This window comes from Sceloporus undulatus, chromosome 3 (assembly GCF_019175285.1).
Source record: "Sceloporus undulatus isolate JIND9_A2432 ecotype Alabama chromosome 3, SceUnd_v1.1, whole genome shotgun sequence".
Taxonomy (NCBI): domain Eukaryota; kingdom Metazoa; phylum Chordata; class Lepidosauria; order Squamata; family Phrynosomatidae; genus Sceloporus; species Sceloporus undulatus.
The window spans coordinates 103,507,792-103,524,119 of record NC_056524.1 but is presented as its reverse complement, the minus strand read 5'-3'; the positions used below and the strand labels follow the sequence as shown (position 1 = coordinate 103,524,119).

At 40.0% G+C, this 16,328-nt stretch overlaps 1 long non-coding RNA gene across 1 annotated transcript in view; it reads right to left on the bottom strand.

Moving 5' to 3' along the window:
• Window positions 1-16,328, bottom strand: part of LOC121926445 — a 249,588-nt gene that overhangs the window by 173,848 nt on the left and 59,412 nt on the right. The window lies entirely within an intron of this gene.

Here is a 16,328-nt window from a genome sequence, read left to right as displayed (position 1 = left end):
TTTTCCTGAAGATAAAAACAGTCAAAATTATCTGGCAGCAATTAATCTTAATGGCTGTATGCAGTAAACAGCAATGGGCTAATTCCAGCTCTGTCAGCCCCATCAAACAATCCCACATTAGGCAGCTTTTCACTGATCCATTAAGCATATTCAGAACAACAACAAATTCAACGCTGAAGGCATATGCACTAAACATTACAACAGTGATCTTCTGAAGCCATCATTATCTCTTAAATAGTACTTCCCCCATGTATTATCATTATGCTGTACATTAGAAATACTTTGATTAAACTCCCTTAATTCATAACAGACAGCTGCAGACCATTTATGCAGTTAATCTCAACACAACAGCTATTGAGGAAATATAACAAATGAAGGCTGTAAACTGGAAGTCATTACGACAGAAGATACTGGTTTTTCTAGCCCTCTCAGAGCAAAGAGCATGTAAAGATTATGCTTTAGGTCTATAATAACACACTGAAACCACTAATGACCTTCTAATTTTCCTGCAACATTAGCTATACAAGTTGCAGCTTAAGCCTCCTCCCTGCACATGGTATAGTGCATAGTTGTGACCAACCTCATTTCCAAGACAGTGCGAATATAACATCAGAATAACATCATACGTGAATAAACCAAAGATGAACATATGAGAACTGTCACAGAAACCAGTGTTCCTTCAGCTGAGTTCCATTAGCACTTTAGGTATTATGTTGCTTTAGAAGACCTGATCTGGGGATAGTTCCTCCTTAATGTAACAGAAGACAATTAAAGACAATATTAGTTGCTTAGAATCCACAATGCGGAACTGTTTGAGGCTTCAGAGATTATCACACTCAGATGGGAGAAGGTTGGGATCACTCTGCAAATCTTTCCCATCCATGGGGGGCGGGATCACGTGAAAGTCTTTCATATCATAGGTGCTGATCCTGTCATTATCCTGTAATTGAAGTGGCATTGTATTAACGTAAACTCTCATTAAGTCAGAATGCAGGGCAATGCCATTTCAATGATGGTATTATGGCAAAATCAGTGTGACATCATTTGATAGGCTTTTGCACAATCACTGTCACTTGTACTTTCCAGAAGGGACATTGTTTGGATAAGTGTGACGTCTTATGAAAGTCCTTCCTGCGATCGTGCACAAAGGATGGGACAGGGATGGGATAATGATATCCCATGCCCTGTGCGATAATCTCCTTCCTCCCTTTTACTTTTAAAGCAGAATAGCGATGGATTGCAAGAAAATTCCTGAAATCAATTCTAAGACAAAGAAAACAATTTCATAAGAAGTGGACAAAAGATATAAATGACTCATCCTTTGACATTTTGGCTGCTCTCAGGTCTATTTCTGAAACTAAAATTGGAGATGCCAACAGACCTATCAGTCAGTAAGCATGAGCTCTGAAAAAAATGTAATTGTTCTGCACAATATTGACACAGATATATTTCTTCATATACTGACATCTCTGTGTGTTTTCTTGAGCCACAAGCCCAGAAGGACTCCCTTCAAATTTCTAACACATAAAAGTCTTGAGCTGAATGAACTAGATTGTTCAACAGATGTCTTCAGTCTAGTGGCTCCATCTGCCCTATCATTCCCAGCCAAGGAACCAAGTTGTGAAAAGCAAGAGTTGTAAGCCCTTGACCTCTAGATATTTTGACTTACAGCAGCCTTCATATTCACCAATGGTATGGGACTGGAACTGAAGACCCTTGCTGTAGAGCAGGGGTAGGCAACCTTTTTGAGCCGGGGGCCGGGTTGCTGTCCCTCAGACAACCGGGGGGCCGAAGCCCAAAAATAAATAATTAAATATTTTTTTTTAAAAAAATTAATTAAATAAATAAACCAGGACAAATGTAGGACAAAATTTTCAAATGGAGGACACACTTTTTTTTAAATGGAGGACACGTAAAAAAATTTGCTGATTTTTAAAAAATGTTAATATAAATGCATGTTTCGGAGGCTTCTATAGACAACTGCCCCCCTTGCCCGCTGCTTATTCCCCTTGCCTGCCACTTGCCCCCCCTTGCCCGCCTCCTCCTGATAGGCCAAAGGCTCCGGTGGCAATCGGTGGCAGGACCGGGCGGGGGCTGGTCCCAAGGCCTTGCCGGGCCGCATCCGGCCCGCGGGCCGCAGGTTGCCTACCCTTGCTGTAGAGTAATGGCAACATTGGCCTGGTACAGATTAGGAGAAAGGGGCGGCCAGAGGCTGTCCCTTTCTCCTCCAGATCATTGCCATGGCAACCGCACAGCTGTGGCAACGACCCACTGGAAAAAGGAGCTCCAAAATTGAGCTCCTTTCCCACAACACCGCCAAGGTGCCATTTGTGTCCTGGGGCGTCGTGGTGATGTATCTTATGCACCGCACCATTTGGATGCATCACAGAAGACGCGTCATGGACACGCATGCCATATGGACAGTGCTGCATCAAGATGGCGCTGCCCATATGTATTAGGGTTCGGGAGCGTGCGGTTGCTGTGCACTCCCGAACCCTAATATCAGTGGCGCCATGCCACTTTTGGCTTGTGTGTACTGGGCCATTGAAGGTGCAACATTTTATGGATTTCCTTGATATTGTACAAATTCAGTTAAGTAATTCCCTTGCCCAACAACATCAAAGCCTAGGGTTGCTGAACAAATAATGGGAAAAGTGAATCCACACTTATCTCTTCCTCTTCTCTGAAGTGGTCACCAAACAGGTAGATATGTGGTAGGGGGTTGATGTCTAATAATGTCTTCACTTTTCAAAATACTCTGGGCTGCTCCTGGAGTATTCTGACCCCAATTCCACAACCACTCATGCTTTTTTTTACTGCAGGTTTTTGGCTTTCACAGCAAATGATGGGCAACTGCCTTCCCACATGGTCCTTGTTTGTCACCCAATACCACAGCTGAGGTCAGAATGAGGTGGCAAACCATGTTGTCACTGCTGGATGCCTCATTCTGACCTCAGACTGACTTGCGTCTGCAGTGGCAGTGCTGAGCAGCTTGCAGGGACTGTAGTGAAAAGGCAGTAACTATTGTGGCTCTGGAGAGAGATAAAAATCCACAGCAAAAGGTGAGTTATCTGAATGCTGGTTGGAGGAGAAACCCCCAAATCAGATGTGGATGTCATGAAGACAATCAGCAGCGGATTAAAGGTTTGGGCTGATGGTGCAGCATGTAAACAGGACTCAGCATGCCTGGGGGGAATTTGAGGGGAATTTGTCAATGTAGAAACAAACTTCCAGGATCCAAGTTTGTATTCCAAGACCCTTTATAGGTTTATTAAGATCTGTATTAGATGTTTATGTTCTATAAATGAAGGCCCTGAGCAGAAGGGCCAGGACAGCACAGATTCAGTCTGTGCTTTCCTGGCCTGGGTGTTAACCTGGGTCAGTCACCAGGCTGTCACAGGGATGGAGGGGTATTTACACACCTGTCTCTGTGCCAGCTTGGAGACCCTCTACCGGCACAAACTTCTTATTTTCCTCTACGTTTCTGCTAGTGAGGGAACTTCTGTCACTACATCTGATGTAAAAATGGGGCATCAGGTCATGTGGGTGCAGCCAGGCACCCAGTTTCCACATCACAGTTACTATATAGCTCTCTCTGCTCACTAGCTAAGACACAGGGAAGGTAAGGAGTATGTGGGGTATCTAAGCAGCTGGGGTTTGTAGTGGAATTTTCCAGGAAACTTCAGAAAACCAAGGGTCAAAATGATTCACAGGATTAGACTAGATCCACCAAATCCATGTCCAGTCTGCGAGGGTCCAGCCCAATCCTAGGCCTGGGGTTTTGGCCTGCATCATTCAAACAAGATGATGTGAGGCCAGAAAAGGGAGGGGGGGCAAAGGGTCTTTTGGGCTTTGCAGAAAGCCCACAGAGGGACAGAGCCATGCAAAAGATACACAGGTCTTTGTCTTTCCCATTCTTGGCAAGACTGTGCTGGCTGTATCTTGCTCTTGAAGTGGGTCGCCCCAACTTCCAGTCTGGTGCCCTAGCACTAAAAAGAAATCAACCTTGAACTGATTTAGTATCATGTTCTACTGACATCATGGCTGAACTTGCTGTAGTCTATACATGCAGTGTATGCCGGGCTGAGGACATATGTGAATTTTGCAGCATTTTCCCCAATACTGCTGGCATTATCATTCTATCCTTTGTCTATATCAGTTCTATCACTTTTCTCCTTGCATGGAAATTATTTTTTTTCTTCCTCATGGAAATTTAGATACCTTTTCCTGTAATGTATGCATTTATGTTATTAAATGTATGAATTTATTGCTTTTTCTAACATACCCAACATACCCAATGTAATTGTTTTCACTCACATGCATAAGCAATGGACAACTGGATACACACTTAGCAATCCTTCATGTAGGCACATCTTATGAACCATGGTAAGTTTGTTTCTAAGAGTCTAAATTTGTGTCAAGTCTTACCTCCTTGTAACGTAAGGACCCCCCCCCATGAAATGTATGTGAGCTGGGTACAGAATACACCTTCACAAATTCTTTACTTCACAAGTGTAAAGAAACCATAAAAGTATTCGTGAATAAGGCTTATGTGTCTGGCAGCTCTTTGCCACACATAAATAGTTCATTTGATTTTAGAGATGTAAACCACAGACACAGTGTCTACTTTTCGATGAAATGACCAAATAAATAAAACTTCTATCTGACATTAGCTTAACTGTCAAGGCTGATCGTGGTTTCAGTTTATAAACTCAGCATACAGTAATACAAAAATCAGGACCCCTGCAGAATATTCCAGCATTTGCAATGCGGACGATTAGAGGGCATGAGTAATATAGTTCTGGAATATAAAAAAGCAACCTAGCAATGCTGAAGGTTAAGTTAATCCAATAATGAAAGGACTTTTGTTTCACATCAGACCCTTTGTTGACCCAGCACATTTTAAAAATCCTGCCTATCCAGAGCCCAAAGGGCAATGGCTTTATACTTATTTTTTTTTTAAAAAAAATAACTTACATTTTTTAAAAGCTATGTACAAGATGGATAGCAGAGCAACAACAGGAAGCATTTGTGGTCAGAGATGCCAAAGAAAATAACCCCTTTTGCAGATGGCCAGTAGGCTTTATTTTAAGTGCATATGCGTGCATAGGTTTTGCACACCAGATCTCTGAAGAGGACTCAATTTTGCCTTAGAATTTCAAGCATTCCTTACTGTTATGCAAAGGAAAAAAAGTTTAGTAAAGTATCATTGTAGGATTTAATTTGCAATGGCTTGAATGTAGGTGCTGGCACTGGAAGAAAAATAATAAGGATTAACTGGCCTGATACCCTCACTTTTTACTTGTAATATGGCACCCATTTGTTTCCTAGAGGAAAACATGATACACCAGTTTTCAATATTACAGCCGTTACTGTTCTATTAAACTGAAACTTTGATCAAATTATTAGTGTGGCTTGCTTGCCCTTACCTGCATAATACGGGTTTCCCAACATTCCTTCCTGATGTCACATAGTAAAGACCCCTCTACAGCCATGATAGAGCTAAAACCATGCAGGCAATTTTCACCTAGTTTCACAGGTGCATCCATTTGGAGTCCATTTGAGGTTTGCTTTGAAGATGAAAAACTGTTCCCATCACACAGCTTTGAAAATGTGTGTGTGATTAAAAGCAAACCAACCACACTTTGTCCTAGCTCCCAGAAAAATGCTGTTAATCACTAAAAATATGGGTTGGAATCCTGTTAATTACAAATGCACAGCCTACTTATATACTTGTGGCTGTTTTGTTCTCATAATCTATAGCTATCTCCTAGTTTAGGGAATACATAGGGACTGTGAAAGGACCCCCAATCCCCATTTTCTGGGGAGGAGGCTTTGCAATCGATGGAGTCTTTTCTATCAACTGGGGAGCATCTGGCTGATGGACCAACTCCCCTCCTGATGCAAGCAAACTCTAGTGTGATGGGAAATTATGACCGGATTCCTGCTTCTGCCTGTTTCACAAGAGATCACTCATGAGAGGGAGTGGGAATGTCAGTGAGCTGTTTCCCAATTGACAGGGGATTGACACCTATCAATCACAGCCGCTGCTTAGAATGGTAGTCATTGCATAGCACTGTAACTATAGTGCTTACACATTCATAATTCCCCAACAGGATTCTGGCCATATGTATTGGGCTCATATTCTATTTTTCAGTTTTGTTTGTGAATCGCTTCTCACTCCCTATGCTTCTCTCTCTCTCTCTCTCTCTCTCTCTCTCTCTCTGTATAGCATTTCATGGCTTTTAAAAAAAAATACACATTCCTCTCCAAGTTCTAACATGAATAGTGAAGCTCATGGAAATTTGGCTTGGTGACATCCTGTTAAGCTCTAGCCACTGACAAACATGACCAAAGGATTTGCTTGTCTAATTTTGTCTTGGACACACCATAACAAGCCCCTATGGAAGAACAGGTCCATTTGTAAGTTGTGCTACATAGAGGGCTGTAGCCAGTAACAATGTCAGTCTGAAAGAGAGCAGACCTTTCCACTTCCTTTCTTCTTAGCATTAGCCTGCCCAGAAGGTTTCATGCAGTTGTTTTTCTTTTAAGCTATAATGGCTGTGGTATGGCAATCAATTCACATAAAGTATTATAAACTAACCCATAAACTGGTGCTAGAAATAACATGGGTTGTCAAGAGCTCTTAAACTCTCCTGCAAGTTGACAAGGATCAGATAGCCAAGAAAAGGTGCCATGGAGAAGGTGAAAAATCCTGCACTTGTTCCAAAGCTAGTTAAAAAAGGGAGGGGGAATGGAGGGCCTTTTCTTATTTTTGAACAAACAAGTTGGCAGGGAAACATTTCCTCCTCAAAATATTAAGATATAGGGCTGCTGAGTTGCACAAGTCAGAAACACAGGTTTGTAAAACTGAAAGCATTGAAACAAATGTCCTCAGATATAAATCATGAAAAATTTGATTTGCACCAGAAAAAAGCAGATATTTTTAGCATTTTTCTCCCTGCTGTGAGAAATTGGTCAAAACTGTACAATTTTCAAATATTTGCAGTTCAGGATTTTTTGCAGTTCTGTGCAAATGCTTGTTGTCATGTGCCTTCAAGTCATTTCTGACTTATGGTCAACCTATCACAAGATTTTCAGGGGCTGAGAGTCTGATATTTACCCAAGGTCAACTAGTGGGTTTCCATGGCCAAGCGGTGAATTGAACCTTGATCTCCAGAGTAGTAGTCCGACACATAAACCACTATATCACATTGGCTCTTCACAAGAGTTGTTCAGAGGAGGTTTGCCTTTGTCTTTCTCTGAAGTTGCGACAATGTGACTTGACCAATGAGTTTCCATGATAAAGGGTTTCAAGCCCTGATCTCCAGAGTTGTAGTCCAACATTGAAACCACTACACCATGGTGGTTCTGTGAAAACACACACACACACACACACATGTGTGGAGTGGTTTGCCAGAGAAAATCACATTTTGTGTGCAGAAATGTGCATGTTTTGTGCAGAATAAGTCACAAACTGTCAAGATTCTCACCTGTCCAGAATTCTTCTTGTCAGGGTTTCCTATCACCCAAGAAACCCATTTTTCAACCTTGATCTGAATGTTCTTTCCATCTCTAATAAGATCAAGTGTCAAGGTGACTAGCATCCATTTTTCCAGCCAGAAAGAGTGGAAAAGATGCTAATTGCATGTCAAATGAAAAGGTACTTTCTGGGCTTCAGCCACCTCTATGAAACTACTTTCACCTCCACAAAATGGCTTCATCAAGTTACAATTTATTGACATTTCTACTTGAGATTTTTACAGGTAGTCCCAGCTTTTTGTATTTGCTGATTCTTCTGAGTTTATATTACAAAGTAAAATTGTACAATTCTGATAGTATTACAGGTAATCTAGGCCTTAGACTTGAATAGCATCTGTCCTATTCTGTTTTTTCCTACATACAAAAAAAATATAGAGCCAAATTTACATGAAAGATCTAGTGTTTTAACTACTGTAATTGGCTGTGGATGTCTTGGAGTTATAGACCAAAAAAATAATGTTTCCAAATTCTGAATTTGTAACATGGTAATACACAAAACATGCTGTTACATCTTAAATATAGAATTCTACTTTTAATATAGTACTCCATGCCAAAAACTGGGCATTGTGGGAGGGGGAAACAGAATATATATCTGAAACAACAGAAAATAGTACAAGGGAAACCGGGCCAACCTAACAAATGAAATAGAAGCCAAGCCAGTAGAGGAAATCAGGATTTTATTCCTCAGAATACTTTTCACTCACTTACATATGCACCATTGATTTCAATTGGACTGGTGATCATATAGATTTAGGATGACTGCCCATCTTTGGATCATGATTTTCAGGCAGCTGGCTGATCATTCAGAGGAAAAATGCATGTGGTACAGATTTCTCAGCACTATGCAATCTCAGGCTTCAAGCAGGGAAATCATATCCTTGAATGTCACCCCCACCACCAGTCTTGAATGGCTGATGAAATTAGCATGTCAGAGGAAATGATTCTAGCCTAGTCTTTTCTCCGACTTGCTTTTTCAAAAAGAATGCAGCAAGTTTGGGCTATGTGTTTTCTGTATAGATATTCAAAGCTGCAATTCTGTTCTTTTTCAAGTAATGCAGTCTTCCCAAATGAAGCTATATGCATTTTAAATAGTAGGCCAACTATTTTATTTGATGTCAGTAACTGCCATCAAGTTGAATTTGATCTATGGTGACCCTGTGAATGAGAAGCCTACAAGTCACCCTGTCCCCAACCATCCTGCTCAGGGCTTGAAGATTCAGGGCCATGGGGCTTCCCCGATTGAGTCCATCCATCAGATATGCAGTCTTCCTCTTTGCCTACTGCCCTCCACTTTCCCAAGCACTGTGAGTTGTTTCTTTTCACAATGTAGCCAAAGTATGACAACCACAGTTTAGTCATCTTTGCTTTTAGGGAGAATTTAGGCCTGATTTGCTCTAGCAGTCCATAGTATCTACAGGACTCTTCTCCTGCACCACATTTCAACAGCTTTTTTCACTGTTTAGCTTTCACATCCACACATAGAAATGGGGAATACTATAATGTCAAGCAACATAATTTTAATATTCCATTATATGTTTTTACATTTCATGATTTTGTCTATTCCTCTCTTCTAAGTCCTAGTCTTCTTCTGATTTTTCCACTCTGACTGATGATTGAGCCAACCATACTGTTGGGCAAATACTGGGTATACAGAAGAAGCATCTCCCAGGCTGTCCCTTCTGAGCCACTACTCATTCCCTTCTGAGCTTCCTATGACATATGGCTTGACCACAGTCCTTTAAAAAGTAACCTGTTGCTCAGTTGCAGTGGAGGATACTATCTCATTATCACTGATGGTAGTGGCATTCCAGTGCCAGTCTAGTAGGCTTTTGCTTGTAAAATGGGAAGGATGTGCCATTTTTTCATGTACTAACACAGCCTGGAACATTTGTGCAGAGCTGCATATCTGCTCATCCACATGCCCCAAGCTAATAGGTCCTTTCATTGCATGGACCTATTTCCACTTTGCAAAATGGTAGCCTCAAGCCCTGTAAGTCCAATATGAGCTAGTCCATGTTATGAGCTCTTCGGAGGAAGCATTTCTCTCTATTGCAGCACCTTCACAGCAACATTTGGTAGGAACATTAGAGAGGGCCTTCTTGGTGGCTGCTCTCAGGTTCTGGATCTCCCTTTCCTTCTAACCTACTGTAGGCAAGTGAAAACTTTTGGTTTGTTTGTTTGTTTGTTTGTTTGTTTGTTCCAGCAGGTCTTTGAGGATGGTCTGCTCAGGAACATTTCACAATGTGCTGTATTGTAAACATTTACTGTTTTTCTTTTTAATGGCCATACCTTTAACTGTTTTAATTTCATCTATAGTAGAGTTATATATTAAATTTTACTGTAATCTGATATTTGCTTTTGTTTTTTGCTGTTTTAATTCTGGATGGGAAATTCTGGATAGGAGATACTCTTTGTGTTCATTGTTTAATTTAGCCAATATTTCTGTTAAAAAAATGGTGCTCAAAGGGGCCAGCAACAATAATGTTCAAATACAAACCAAACATAATTAAAAAATAAAAACAGATTAAAGCAGCATTTTAAAAAATGGATGAGAAGAAACAAAAGGCCCTCCCCTCCCCTCCAAACATGTCAAGAGAAGGGACTCTCCCAAATTTCTCAGGATCTTTTAAATATCGTGAGGCCAAATAATATATTACAGGATTTGTATAATGCCATTCAAAATTCATATATGAAATGGATGGCACAATAATATCAAAATTAAAACAATAGATCAAAGCCGTAAAATAAATCAAATTTTAATTGGCTGACAGTGATTTTTCAGATACACACCTTAAGGACAAATCAAAGGGATGAGTTTTTGTTAGCTGTTGAAAAGCAATTAATGATGCTTGTGCCTTTAATCAGGGGGCACCAATAACTGAGAGTGCTCAACAGACTGCCTTTAGTGCCGGATTGGGACTGCGGCAGCTACATGCTGTGGCCCTGATCTCTCCTTTCTGTGGAACAAATGGAGCTGCAAAAAGCGGCTTCTTTTTGCGCCCTGGAGAGGGTGCCATAGGCACCAGCACATGGCTTTTCTGCACTCCTTTGGTGCTGCATCATGCACATGCAGCGCCAGAGGAGCGCCGTGATGCTGTGCACCATGTGGAGTGGTATGCAACATCATGCTGGCCTGGAGGCAGAGTTGTGGTGTGCATCATGTAGACGCCACACCCCAACTCCACCCCCAGGCTGGCCTTAATGGCTGGTCTGTTGAGCTCCTTACTTCCTATGAGTCACAAGAGTATGAAACCAATGCCCTTCCATGAACTGCAAATCCCAGAATTCCATACAGGAAGTTAAAATGGAATTGTAGCACTATAGTTGTGTAAGAGAGTCCTAGGTCCTTTGCAGCAGGTCTTCAAATAATGGCTGGCATTCTGTGTTGTAGTTACAATTTGTAACCTAGAGTCTTAATGTAAGTCTTATAAAACTTATTATCAGTAAGTCTTGCTATAAGACTACATAAATACCATGCCAAGCCCCCCACAACAGCCAGCAGCTGCAACTGGTGGAGGAGGTCTGCTCATCTGTCAATTGGGTGCAAGGAGGATGACATTTCCAGCCCATTCCTGCCAGTAAACAAGGCTGTGACGATCAGAAGCAGGACTCCATCAAAATGTCTCATTGCAAGCTCACTTGCTGACAAGAAGTGTCTGGAAACATCATCCCCCTTGAGCCCCAATAAGCAGCTGCAACTTCTTTATCTAATCCAATTGTTGGCTATTAAGGTGGCTTTGAGGGTCAGGGCAGAAAGCATCTATGCTTGAGAAATAATGCAGATTAATATCACCACTTTAATTGCCATGGCTCTATCCTGAATAGTCCTGGGATTTGTAGCTTTGTGAGGCACCATCACTGTTTGACAGAGAAGGCTAATGGTTTTGTAAAATAGAAATCCTAGGATTTTATAGGATGCAGCTACAACACTTAAAGTAGTATCAAACGGCATTATTTCTACTAGTTATGCATATGTATTTAAGTAGCTAATGTAGAATCTCAAAAAATATACCTAGTTATATACATCACTGTAATCTGTGATATTTTAATCACATGTTTAGTCATGTAACTTGGGCCTGATGACTGACCAGTCATAAATTCTAAAGAAGTGCTAAGCAGACATGAGTTCCATATTTGTAAGTACTACAGGTCTATGGGCCCCAAACTATTAAACTCAATGGGCAAAGCTGGTAGTGACTAAATTTAGCTCCATCAGTTTGAAAGAAATTTAAACATAAATAGGCATGAGTGAAAATTTCAGTTTGGTTCAGTTTTGATTAGGATTTATCAATGCCCCCAAAATTCAAATATGAGAGAAAGCAGAACTCACAAACTAACTTTAATAGATTAATATTCCAATGTACAGTAAGAACTATTCTTGTGCTGAATCTTTATTCTAAAAGCAGCACCACTCTATTAACTATTACATGATGTTTTCCCCCCGAGTGTGATCTTTGAACTGTAGCTACTGTTTTTACTACAATTTATTACTGAAAATGGAAATGAATTTTTAAAATCTACATTTTAACTATATTTGAATATTTTGGGAGACATTCAATCAAGCATATAACTATTATTATACTCATATATAATACTGTCAACAATTTATAGCCCATTTGTCAGTGACCATGCAGCTGTACTGCTTGTATTTTTTATTTTTTTGGAGGAAAAAAATCTCACTTAATGTTTACATAGTCTTGAAAGCACAACATTCTGGCAGGGGAACAGGAAGCCACTGGAGTAATTAGAAAGGTAGATTGTAGTGCATGTAATAGTAGACGGATGTTTGTATTATAGTCAAACACATCATTAAGGATACAATTGTTATTTAATGTGACACAATAATCTTTCTTCTCTTCGTGAAATCCACTCTAGTAATTACTTTTTGTAGTTCATTGGCTCTGTGATCTGAATGCTTAGCAATGTGTTATATCCAAAGAAATATTAAATGTCAGCTTTCAAAACACTTCTACCTTGCTTCCTTCCAGTCAGTAGTCACTAGATAGATGGAATAGTTTTGCTCCTAGGGAAATTTTATATCAAAGATTTTAAGTTAGTGAAGTTCTCAGAGGCCTTGACTCCATTGCTAGTTCAGGCAGTTTGAACTGGTCCAGACTGCAACTTACCCACAACCTGAGAAAGGTTTTGTATGGTGAGTGCTACTCTAGATGCACTTGGTTTAGTCGTTGCTTCGCTGAACCATGGCTTGCAGTAGAGGGAGTGGCACATCTGTGCTTTGAATGGCAAAATTCACTTCTGCACAACTGGACAGCTAGTAAAGTCCCAAAGGGCATAGCCTGTAAACCCTCTAATCCATATTCTTTGTTAGTTTTAGTGGCAGTGCAGTGACATCTCCCTTCTTTTCAAAAAATTATTTATTTAAAATTTTCTATCTTGCTCCCTCATTACCAAAAGCAGGCTTAGAAAAAGGCAACAGACACATACAATTATTTAAAAAAAAACAAACTACACAATGAAACTGTAAAAAATTAAGAAACAAGCATACAAAGCATAAATAGTGGCATTTGCCTAAGTTGTACAGACACAATCACACAGTAAAGTAATCTGCTCAGCAGCAATTAACATCGACACGACAAAAGCACCCATGTATTCAAATCCAGCGAATATACTTTGATCTGTTTCAAGCACTGAGTTCAGTTTCAAAAGACATAACTTCTGAATTTTATTCTCCTTGCAAAAATGCAAGTAAGAAATACCTTTACCCTGTGAGGCTGTTCTTCTGTTTTCGATGCTCGTGGCTTAAAGAGAAGTGTCAGCTGTATTTTACTTTATCGTATAAAAAGTTTCAGAATTTAATTAAGGGTCAAGTACCCACAGTAGATAAATGCAACAGTGAAAGCCTATTTCTGATCTCTCTGAAGTCTGCAATCATGAAAATTATTATCATTGAGTAAAACTGGTTTCAGTGATGGTGACTGGGAGATGGAATCGGTGTTAGTCAGCCACAATTTACATAATAATGGGTTCCCAGTTTTCATCAGCACCTTTTGTTTGTACAGTGCTTACTGCTACAGCAAATTGTCAAAATGTCATTCCTCTCCAATCAGCCGGAAAATATCAACAGTAAACAAGGAACAAGACAAAAATCCTCTGATTAAAAATATGGCAGAAGTGGTAGGAAAAGTGAAAACTCTGGGATCTTCTCAAGATTGTTATTCCTGTATCTTCAGTAATACAGGTGGCTGGCTTCTGAAATGTGTTATTACTTTTAATAAAGAACAACCCACAGTTAGCAATGTCACTCAAAACATGGCTCAGAAAGAACAGAGAATTTACCCTCTTTTTTTGGGGGGGGGGAGGTTGACTTTGGCATTATAAAGTAAACCAACCAATCTTTCAGTCTGAAGAACAGTCACTAAATATCGGGGCGAGATCCACAGAATTAATATACATTGCTATACTGTAATAAGTAAATGAACAAACACACTGAATTCCTGGACTGGGCAGAATGCTACCCTTCTATAAGGAACTCATTCAATGGACTGAAGGGTCTTTAATTCAGTGAAGGCTCCTAGTAATAGAATGATAGATTTGATTTCCTTCCCTGCAGTGCTTATGCCAACTCCCATACTGTTTCAGGGGGGTCCTGTCCAAATCTCTCAAGAAACTGCTCTGGTTGTTCAGGTACAAATGAATGAATTTGACCCTGTGTGGACTCAAATGAATGATGAACCAAAAGTCTAGGGAAATCCTGAAGAGAAGAATCTTGCATGATGAGAATTGCCATAGTTTGGGAATTATTCTGTAGGGGGGAAATATGGAGAAAGTGTGTGTGTGTGTGTGTGTGTGTGTGTGTGTGTGTAGAACCTACACTGCCTTTATAACTATGTAAACGGACATACCAATGGCCTAAGGAATTGACTCCACATGCCTTGATTACATCCCATTTGGACAACTGCAACTCTCTCTATGTGGGGCTACCTTTGGAGACTGTCTGGAAACTTCAGTGGGTTCAAAACACGACAGCCAGAATGCTGCCTGGGGCCAGTTACAGGGAGCATGTAACTCCCTTGTTAAAACAGCTTCACTTGCTACCTGTTCATTTCTAGGCACAATTCAAAGTGCTAGTCATGGCCTATAAAGTCCTCCACAGCTTAGGCCAGACTATTTGAGAGACCGTATCTCCCCATATGAACTTGTGAGAGCCCTAAAATCTGCAGGAGAAGGCTTTCTTTTGGTCCCGCCAAGATCACAGGCTTGCCTGGCGAGGACACAAGAGAGCCTTCTCAGTGGCTGCTTCCACCCTCTGGAATGCCCTTCCTTGGGAGGCTAGGTTGGCCCCCTTCTGCTGGCCTTTTGCTGGCAAGTAAAAACATTTTTATGTAGGCAGGCATTTTGTAATGCATAGCAGGGTGGGTTTTATGGAGCAGGTGGGTTTTTAGTATGTTTTTTACTTTTGTATATTTTATATGATTTTATACTGGGTGTAGATGTTTTAATTCTTTTGAATTTTATTGAGATTTTAAATGTTTTATTTGTGAGCTGCCTTGGGTCTCTCCGGGGATAAAGGTGGCATATTAATGAAATGAAATAAATAAATACAATCCACTTTAAACTCTAGGAGACCACTCGGAGTGAGAAAGGTATGTGCAGTGTGGATGCAGCTCCAGTCTTCTGTACAGAAAAAAAGTTACTTTCTGTGAAAAAACACATTTTTTTGTGTATTAAAAACACATGTGGGTTTTCAGTTGTTCACAGAATGAATCCTGGACTCCAAATAGTCTTGGAAAACTGTGCATAATTATTTTCTGCAAAGAATTATTTATTTTTCCTTGCAAGAATAAATAATTTATATCTTCAGCATCAAAATCACTCCTGGATCCTATTGATACAGCACCAATTTGATGTGGTAAAATAAATACAGTAAAGCCCTGTATTCCCAGAGGTATGTGGTTTTTAGCTTCCATTTTGAATCTAGGGGAATTGCTAGCAGACCAACCAGTAAAAAATTCAAAAGAAAATGTAAACAGGCAATGCAAACTTTCCAAAAACAGTGGAAGGGGAGAAGAGTCAACGCTGCTATGTACTGGAATGCAATAATCAAATGAAAGATCAGATAAACAGGGTAGGAGGGAAAGGGGGGGAGAGCTAATTATAGCACTTCATGTTATGTTTTCACCATCTCTGGCTGTAAAACAATGACTCTACGTAGCCATGCTAGGAACCAAACAGGCATCAAGATCCTCTCCATTCTTTTCAAATCATGTTGCTCAATTTAACTTCCATGTTGCCTACTTTAATTCTGTTTCAGGGCATTTTGTTTCTTGTTGCAATGAGATGTTTCTATGCTACAGCGGGCCTTTGGTATCTGCTGAGGTTTGGTTTCAGAACCCCCATGGATACCAAAATCTGTGGATGTTCAAGTCCCATTAAATACAGTGGCATAGTAAAATGGTGTTCCTTATATAAAATGGCAAAATCAAGCTTTAATTTTGGGAATATATATATATATATATATATATATAATATTTTCAAGCTGTAGATGCTTACATCTATGGATAAAATGTGGATATGGAGGGCTGACTGTATCTGGTTTTATGGAAGGTTTTATTCTGCTGTATATTGATTTCTATTCTACTTTTATATACATACCTTTCTGATTTCAGGGGCAAGGAAGGAAACTATAAATTGTCTAAAGAAGCTAAGTAACAACAATAACAACAAGGTATTCTGCCAACTTTTCATTGTTGCAGCAGGATTTATGATTATCATTTTGACCCTAACACCTATGGACGACATGCTTTCTATGTATTTTTAATATAATT